Source organism: Monopterus albus, unplaced genomic scaffold (assembly GCF_001952655.1).
Source record: "Monopterus albus unplaced genomic scaffold, M_albus_1.0 scaffold116.1, whole genome shotgun sequence".
Taxonomy (NCBI): Eukaryota; Metazoa; Chordata; class Actinopteri; order Synbranchiformes; family Synbranchidae; genus Monopterus; species Monopterus albus.
In genome coordinates this window covers 411,801-421,222 of record NW_018127996.1, presented here as the reverse complement: position 1 = coordinate 421,222, position 9,422 = coordinate 411,801, and the positions used below count along the sequence as shown (strand labels likewise).

Sequence of the window (9,422 nt, the reverse complement as noted above, 5' to 3'; positions counted from 1 at the left end):
GGCTCACTGATGATGAGGTTGACCTACTATAGATTAAACTTTTAACTTCCATTTGTACTTTTCAAAAGATTAAAATTTATTTGAATCTTTGTTAAAATGGCTGAAAATGAGAAATACTGTCCATTGGTCTCTATGAAGAGAAAGAGTCAGGGGCTGTAGTGGTGATATCACACCTAGAGTGGTGAGGCTGATGAATTTGTCTAAAAGATTCTCTCTAACTCGTCCTCACAACCACAGTTTTCACTCCTTTTACACAAGTTTTTCACTGAATTGTAGACACATCTGTTCCTGACAGTAGAACTGTGGAAGCAAATGGATTCACAGAAGATGCTCAGTGAGCTGCAGAGTGACACGAGTGCCAACCAACTGCCACACTGACTCCTATGTAAACAGTATTAGGCAGGTGGTCATAATGTTATGGCTCATCAGTGTATGTTTCATGTAACATTTGTAGCTACATACAGTATTTGTTTATATGTCTTTCTGAACTTTAACCAGTGCATAAACCTACACCAAAACTGTGCACCATTGAAGCCATGTGGTTCCCTCTGACATGAATGCATCTTGTCTACTTCTATCTCTATGGAAAAAGACCCTTGTTTGATATTTGTCCTGTTGAGCTTCATTAAGCCAGCCTTGTGATTCAGCCTAATTGTCTCTGGGAGTGCAGAGCATCCTGACAAACACTATCAGCATCCAAGCATGTAATGGATTGAGACGAATCCCTCAGACAGACACAGGGACAGCAGGTATCGCCGGGTCTGCACTTCTGATGAATGCTGAGGACCATACAACAGTGACACAGTGGTGATGTGTTCACAGGCAGCATTAAGCTCAGGGCTGACATAGCTATTTCACACAAGACAAAGATGAGCTAAGCATGTATCCAGTGTACTGTAAACACGACCAACTGAAGACACACGAGTCCAAATGCAATCTCAGTCAAGTTAATATACAGTATACGCTATTCGCTGTTTCAACTACTATTTTATGAATGACTGTCAAAGTGAATAAAGATATGGGTTGCACTGATTCCTGGATGAAATCCAGAGAGTGAACAGAAGGAGAGTATTGATCAGGGGCAGGATTGGTAAGCCCAGCATGCAGCTAAATCAGTAAGAGTCATGAAAAAAACAACACAACACCAGAAACATAATAAAACACATAAGAGCTGCCATATTATTTTATAAGCAATGCAAGTCCAGCCTGATTTGTGACTGCAGAAATATTTTAGTATTATGTATAATTTATACAATTTATCTTGACTGTATTGATACTTGCTGAACAGTTTCCTGACATCATGCAACTGCACAAGATGGCTCGGCGTGTAAAAATGCCAGTTTTTTTTTTATTTTAATACAAAAAATGTGTTTTCTTACAATAATGTATGAGAGCTCAAAGTGCAGCATTCACTGAAGAGCTGAAGAGAAACCGGTGCGTAATTTGAAATCACAACTATTTGCTGAGTAATAAATTCCAATATAGGTCGGCCAAAATCTAAATCTAGCCTAAAAACCATCTGTGCATCCAATAGCTGCAGTGGCATTTCAATCAGGGCCTGGTTTGCTGCAGTAATATGACTCATCTTCCCTGCTGTTCTCCTCCCCGTCCCCTGGTTGTTCCGATGTCGATACCTCACCACTGTTTACATTTCAGCTTGTCCAGTCCCTCATGTCTAGTTTCTCCCCAGTTCATTTCCTCTGCTGTTTCTGGTGGCACACACAGAGCCTGATTGCAATACGTTTCCTGAACTAATAGCGGTCACATTACCCTGGCAGGAAACACAATGCCATTATGGAAATGCTGAGTTGATTACTGGGCAATGAGTAAACACCCTCTCTTCATTTTTGACTTTCATATTTGCGTTGGGCTAATCTTCTCAGGGGGCATCTTGTCTGCATCTCCCGTAGGAACTCTGCAATATGCTTGAGGTCAATTCAGTTGAATTATTTCTTTTGTATTTGTCTTGCAAACGAATAATCTCAACGTAAATTTTCCCAGTTTCGGATAATGGATTTATCTTGTTTACAAGCATCATGCAGCCTTAACTGTATTCCTATATGGAACATTAAACTTAGACCTAAGAATGACAACAGATATGACTTAGATACATGTTAATAACTGGAATGATTTAGAAAATCTGCTCATACTTTACATGTTTAGGGGCTCAAAGCAACTAACATCTGAACTCATCAGTTTCCTTCCTTATATTCCACCATCTAATAGAGCACCAAGAGGCCCATTCTAGCCTGTATCATAACAGCCCTATCACTTACAGACTGCTTTCTTTGGGTGATATTAGACCCTCTACTTATGCCTATGGGAATGCCACTGTAATGAGGTTAAAATATGGAAGACTATAAAAGTTTCTTAAATTACCAATTCCACTAAACAGAATACGAGCAGACAGTGGCTGAGTTTATTGTGTATGTTTTATGAGTACAAGTATGAATCCAGTCCAATAAAGAATTTAAAATACAATATAACAAGATTTTAAAAAGTGTGCTTGTAAAGTGAGCTTCCTGTCAAACCAATGGTCTGAAATAGAAACTATGAGATATGATGGTGGTAATTAACAAACCTTAAAGGAATAGTTTGATATTTTGGGGAACAGGTTTATTGACTTTATGAAGAAGTTTGAAACGCTCTCATGTCTGTGGATTTAGTATTGGCCTATAGAAGCTGTCCACACCTTTACTCTTTGTTTAATCCCAGAAAGTTCCTATTTTGAACATTTTCTCCAATTGCTTCATTTTTCAAGCCCACATGTGCAGCACTAGTATCTCCTGCACTTTACATAAAAATATGACTGTAGCTCTGTTAAAGCTGATGCAGGTCTACGAAAAAATAAACCACTTAAAGAAATATTGACACAAGGGCCAACAAAGTCATTCCTCACACTAGGGATGATGACTCTCTGCTAATGTAACATCATTATACTCAGAAAAAACACTGAACCATGAGATTATGACAGGAAGACTACTGAGAATGTCTTCAGAGTTTACCGTTTACTCAAAATAAACCTCTGCCTTCCTTGCTGATTTATTTCTGTTTGAGTGTTTCTGAGGTTTCTATGTACAGGGAAGCTGCACACGATGATGACAGTGGTATTAAAAACAAACAAACAAACAAACAAAGGAAACACACAGCTTTCCAGCAGAGTAGCTCATGGCAAGTTATGTACGGGAGCTAGAACACTGTCAGTCTGAGTTAAAGACATTTAGGTTGGGGGGGCTGCTCTCTGCTGAGTCATGTCCCTATATGATATTGCGCTGACAGAGACAAATGTCCATGGAGTGCCAATCAAAAATGACTCCATCCCCTTGCTTTGACTCAACTGGGTTTCAAGCAGTGTCCCAAGTGGAACCAAAGGCAATGTTTGCTCAACTTAAGTGATGGGACCAAATCAGATTTTAGTTTGCTGGCAGCATTGCCTTCTCCCCATCAAGTTATGTGGCTCATGTTTTGTGATGGTTGTCATCTAGCTGTCACATTATCACTCCATTCACAAGGGATACAGCCACTCAGAACACACCCTTAATTTACCTTGACACCTATTTGGAAGATAAGTGTCATCACCGAAATGTGCAGATTTATTTGAAAATGTCACCCTGAGCAGTGGGAGATGAGCCCAGATTCATCTGTCTCAAATCCATTCAAGGAATACAGATTTAATTGCTTTATGAAACTTCAACCTGCAACTAGTTCCTATCCCATCCTTTGTCCTGTTGCTACAGTATAAGCAGTGACGTGGATCACATGCCCCCCCCCATGCATCATGGGCCAAGCAGAGTGGGAGAAGAGAATCAAATAGGGTTATTTGCTCTCCTCAATGGAGGAGGAAGTGGAGGAAGAGACATTAAGGGGTCACTAGACTGGGTTTCTGAGGATTAGAAGGGCAAATCCTCTATAATCCTCCAACGAGTCCCATGGCACCGTTTAATGTATGTGCTGTAGGCAAAGCTAATATAGACCCAGACCAGGCCTGCCCCACTACCAGGTAAGCAACATCCTATGGCCACTACATGTTCATCCTATCCTATTATTCCCCTGTTCTTTTTTTTTTAATGGACTGCTAAGGTTTATCCTCCATAAGTCTCTTTTGATCATCATTAGATGGTGGGAAACGGTGGGGCGGCTAGACAAAAGAGATGAAAATCACACAGAGAGGGGTGTGAAAACAAAAAATTCCTCAAGGCATTTGTACCAAAATGAGGGAAGGTTGGAGGGAGCTGATTTATGGCCTGTAGTCTGGCTCAGTGACGACAGCTTAGTTTTAGATACAATGTAAAATCATTCTGGATAAGTGGAACCTTCTCTGTGAATCCATATCAACATAGACACATGCAAACACAAGTCATTTACAACAAACCACACCTCACACAAAGCATTAAAGTAGCATAGCATCATCAATCTGCCTGGAAGCATCTTGGTAAACAATGTCTGAAGCCTGTATGGACGCATAAAGCAACATAATGGAAGAATGCATTTCTTGGAAGCTTTAAAATGAATTTTCAGCTGGATTCCTGGAATCGCATTTCAACAGAAGGCAACAAATCACTGTGTCACTGTCCTTGGTATAATCTAATTGCTTTCTTGTGGATGCTCGTCCATCCCTCAACTCCGTCTGTATCCCCCTATCTATTAATGCTTTGCAACACTACACTACTCTTTCTTCTAAAAAAAATTGAGCATTATCTAAAAATACAGTCTGTGAAAGACTAATAATTGCTAATCTTAAAAAAGGGCATAATAAATGTCTTCATTTAGCATTTTTTGCTGCACCAAGGCTGAAGTCAAATGTATATGCAGCAACAGTACTTGCCACAACTGGGGGGTACTTCTTTTACTACATTTAAACTTAATACCAGTACATTTTAAGCAAAGAACATCACTTAAGGAGAACTGCAACAATTAGGCGGCAACAGTTTTAAACTGAGAATCTTTGGGTTTTGGACTATCAGTGAAAGGAAGCAAGACCCCAGCTTGAAAACTGTCTCAGGCAGTTTTCATACTTTTTTTTTTTGGAGCAAATGATAAACTTTCAGTTAAATAAAAATTTGTCTTAGTTTTAGATCTACTGTTGCAATAAAAGTGACTATGTTAAACAAAAACAGACATTTAAAGACAGCGCCATATGCTTTGGGAAGATTTAATAGGCATTTTTCACTATTTCCTGACTTTTTATAGATTAAACAATTAATCAATTAATTGAGAAAATATTACAGAATATCAGCCTGTGTTCTACTGCAGAATACTGATATTACTAGCTATGTAAACTGCTCTCTCTTTAAAAGCAATGTAAAGAATGAACAGCAGCCTGCATTGTGATCACCGATTTCAGCATATTTCAGAAGGTTTTACCATATAGACATTTTTGGCCTGTAAAATACAATTTTTTGAGACAAGCCAACTAAAAAGTCCTCACAAAGCCAAAGAACAATGTGCTTAACTGAGTCCAGACTTTGGTCCATGATCATAGGGAAGGTGATTTTGGTTGCTGGTAAACTCTCTTTTAGAGACTTACATTCAATGGCAGGGGTAATCTTTTTGCTAGCGTTTGTTGGTTTATTTTTTAACAGCTTAACTCAAAAAGTAATGAATGAATTTTAATAGCATTTTTTGGAGAGGTAGGGTATGGACCACAGAACAACTGATTATTCTTCTTTATCCTAGATAGTGATGGCAGAGATATTGAGCCAGGCTCAATGCTGTTGTGATTTTCATCTGTAGGACTAGTATAATGCCATTTTATTATTTTTGACATTGTTTTCCAGGCAACAAAGTAACCACTTAGATTGATCGTATCTGGTCAGTGTATCCAAGTATTGCCAATTTAGAATTTGTTCTGACGTTTTTGGAGATGTGAGTACTTGTTAGCAGACAAAACTAGCTCTATTAGCAGGCAACTACATCTCATTCAGAGCACAGTAGTCTGTCTGTGAGGACACCGGTGTTTCAATTGCACATTATGAGTACTGCATCCTCCTGTCCTCAGGAGGGCAGAGACACACCAAGCTGAAGTAAAAGAACTAGCAGCGATGTAAGCCATCTGTTGCATCACCTCACGCTGCCTTTGTCTATGCCATTCGGGTCGAAAAGGTGGCACATGAACACACCACACAGACTACAGCCAACAGCCAACTATGTTCTTCACCTGCATAAGAGAAATAACTCCCCCTAACAGCAGGTGGTGGAATCTGTACTCGCCATTTAGAAAGAGAAAGAAGAGCTAAACAGCAGAAATGCAAGCATAAAGAAAGCAGCTCTTGTTCAACACAGCTGCTTTTTATAACTGCTTCTAACTGAAAATATGTCTGAAAAGAAGTTGCAAATGACACTGGCGCTCTCTGCCCTTGGTCTTTTGGTTGTGGAAGAAGAAAGGAGGTCATGGAGGCAAAAAACAAGGAGAAACTGCAATAACTGTGTGAAATCAAGGGTACTACAGCAACAGGCTGAAGGGGCTTTCCCAAACCATTCTCATCTTGTGCACTGATTCACTAAAGTGAATAGCCAGTCAGAGTGGTCTCTCTCACCAATTAGGTCTGACGGGCTGACACCGATTCAACACGCCAAATCGGCTAAAAGGCCGCCAACAGGGTCCGACTAGTCTCAATGGTCTGGGACACAACAGAAAGACAAGCCCTCACAGACGCTCACTGATGGCCGACTGTCAGCTTGGTGTGTCACAGGCCTAAAACTTCAACTTCAGACTTATTACTACAATCACCTACCCAACTGTAAACAATGACGCTAACTTCCAGGTTGGCCTATGAAAAAACATCACCCCTATGGGACCCAGTGACAAATACTTTGTGCATGTGTGAATGCCCCATAGTGATAGCAGGAGGCACGTTGGAAAGTGAACTTACATGCAACCATACTGTGTGATTAGAGGGCATTTATGAAGGACTGTAAGTACACATTGTTATACCAGTCTGCCTGGGACATTTATTTTGTTTTTGGGACATTTAGTTATCGCACATGTTTATGATTTTTCTTGAATAACATTCAAACTAATAGTGATATCAATGTAATTCCAAATGCCAGCGGTAGGTTTTCACGCTCAAGAAATCATATCATGAGGGTCAAACTGTCATGGTAATATTGCTTTTAGGTGTAATGGTACTAGGGGGAAATTGAGTTCCCTTGGCTGAGGTCTGCACTCTCTCTGAGTGCTGTCTAGTTTAGGATTATCATTTTCACATGGCACCCCACAACGTCATTGTACCTGAAGTACAGTACTTCTGTATTCTTTTTATGGTAACAGTTTCTAAAAATTCTTGAGTTCAAGGGAGGGTTTGAATATGGTACGAGCCAGTCATACAATAGCTGCAGATTTAAGGTTCGGTCTCCACCAGTGATGGTGGGCCCCTCCGGTCTGTTTCGATTAAAAGTTCTCAAGAACCACTGGAGAAGCACAGAGTATGAATTACAGATGTAACATACAACTTCCTCACTGGATACATGGCACTACTATAGAACAACTATGACCCAGAGGGAATGTTTTTCCAGGATCAGTTATTTTTACATACTTCACCACAAAATCCCCATGGAAGCACTTATGTGTGCATGGAGACACTCAGGGCTATATAGTAGAACTAATTTACCTTCATATTATATAAGCTCACTGTAAAAGCAGATTGTACTAAATACTGTCACTGGAAACACCTCACTTAAGGGTATAAAAACAGCAACTGCTAAATACTGAAACTAATTTCCCACCAAGTAGGAAACACTGCCTGGCAACAAGTCAGATGTGATGTAAGTAATTCAGTGTTTGTCTATATTCCTCGGGGAAGCACAGAGGTTCCTCACTCTACCTGAGAGCTCTGTGTGTGTGTTAATGCGGCTGCAGAGATAGATGAGATAGATGCATCTGTTAAAACACCACATGGCTTCTGAGCCTTTCATAGATCAATTAGCAGGCTAGTGAATTTTGTTGTGGTCAATTTGATAAATATAGACCTCATCCTTTACAGCCTTAGCTTATTCACAGGAAAAACAAACAAAAAAAAACATCCAAAGCATGAAAGCAGTTTGATATACTTGAAGTACAGAGAAGGAACCATTTGTTCTAGATGTCGACTAAGTGAATTTGTTTCTTTATCAGATAACATGTATGTAATCATTTCTGCTAAGTGAATAAAGTTCAGTTTCATCAACATGAATCTCAATAAAGTAATCAATTGGTCACAGCAAGCACCCACTTATGATGGTAGGGTGAAGGTTTATCAAACCCAGCAGGACCATGCATAATTCATTCATGAGTCACCATCCAAGAAGTGTGTGTGTGCGCACATAAGTGTATGTGTCCGTCATTGCCATTCTTTACAGTAGTGTCAAAGGTGATGTTTTTCATTTTAATCACTTTTACTGGCCCAGTATGTTACACACACAAGGAATTTGTCTCTGGTACAGAACCGAGTCAGCCAACCAAGGACACTCAGACATGTGGACTGGGCAGAACGGGACTCGACCGGCCAATCTTCCAGTTAGGGGCCGACCACTCTACCTCCTGAGCCACAGACGCTTTTTTAAACATGAGAGATTTTTCGACAAATGGAATTTTAGTTCGTCGTATGAGGTTACAATTCAGTTTAAATCAGTCCAATCAATCAATTAAGTTTTACTTGTAAAGCATATTTTGTACAAGTTAGTGCAATTCAAAGTGCTTTACTGATCACTGACAAGTTAAGACTAAGACAGCACATGTTGAAAATGTGTAAAATCTTTGAGACTAAAGCACAAGAAACACACACAGTGATTCATTTTCACAACTTGTAACAGTCAACTCCTCCACATCTCCTTCTCTGTTCAGAACAGACCTTGAACACCTCACCACAACTTTGAACGAACTACTTTGTGCATAAGCAGAGCACAGTGTGTCTCTAGACAAGGATACAGCTCCCCTCTCAGCTCCATACCCGAACGTGCTGACTCCACTGGACTGATATGTTTTACTGGGGTGTATAATAACAGACTACAAAGCCTGAACAATCCATAGTACAGGCATCCCCTCCTCTTACCCTGGTGGAAGCTCATTTGACCTTATGCAGTGGTGTAATGGGCTTAGCTACTAGTCTGCAGTGGGACTTTGGGCCGCACTGACCACACAACTCCTCGGAGCTTCCTAGGTGCTGAGGAGTGAACTTTTCACACCCACAGATTAACAGTGGGCTCAGATAACATTTGCAGAAGATGAAAGAAGGTAAACATTTAAAAAAAATCTTCACTTTATAACAATACTTGCTTGCTGTATTTATAATGGCACATATTTATGATTTCTGGAAGTAGTGTTCTATTTCAAGGCTTTTGTATAATATCAGAAGAAAGTCTGTAGTGACCTTATGGTACATGCAAGCTGCCTAATTCTATTTTTAATCTGCTCTGGTACTAATAAATAATGCTCCTCTAATTCC

The 9,422-nt window shown here is 39.9% G+C and overlaps 1 protein-coding gene across 2 annotated transcripts in view; it reads right to left on the bottom strand.

The window, feature by feature from the left end:
- Nucleotides 1-9,422, bottom strand: part of oxr1a (oxidation resistance 1a) — a 199,495-nt gene that overhangs the window by 189,529 nt on the left and 544 nt on the right. The window lies entirely within an intron of this gene.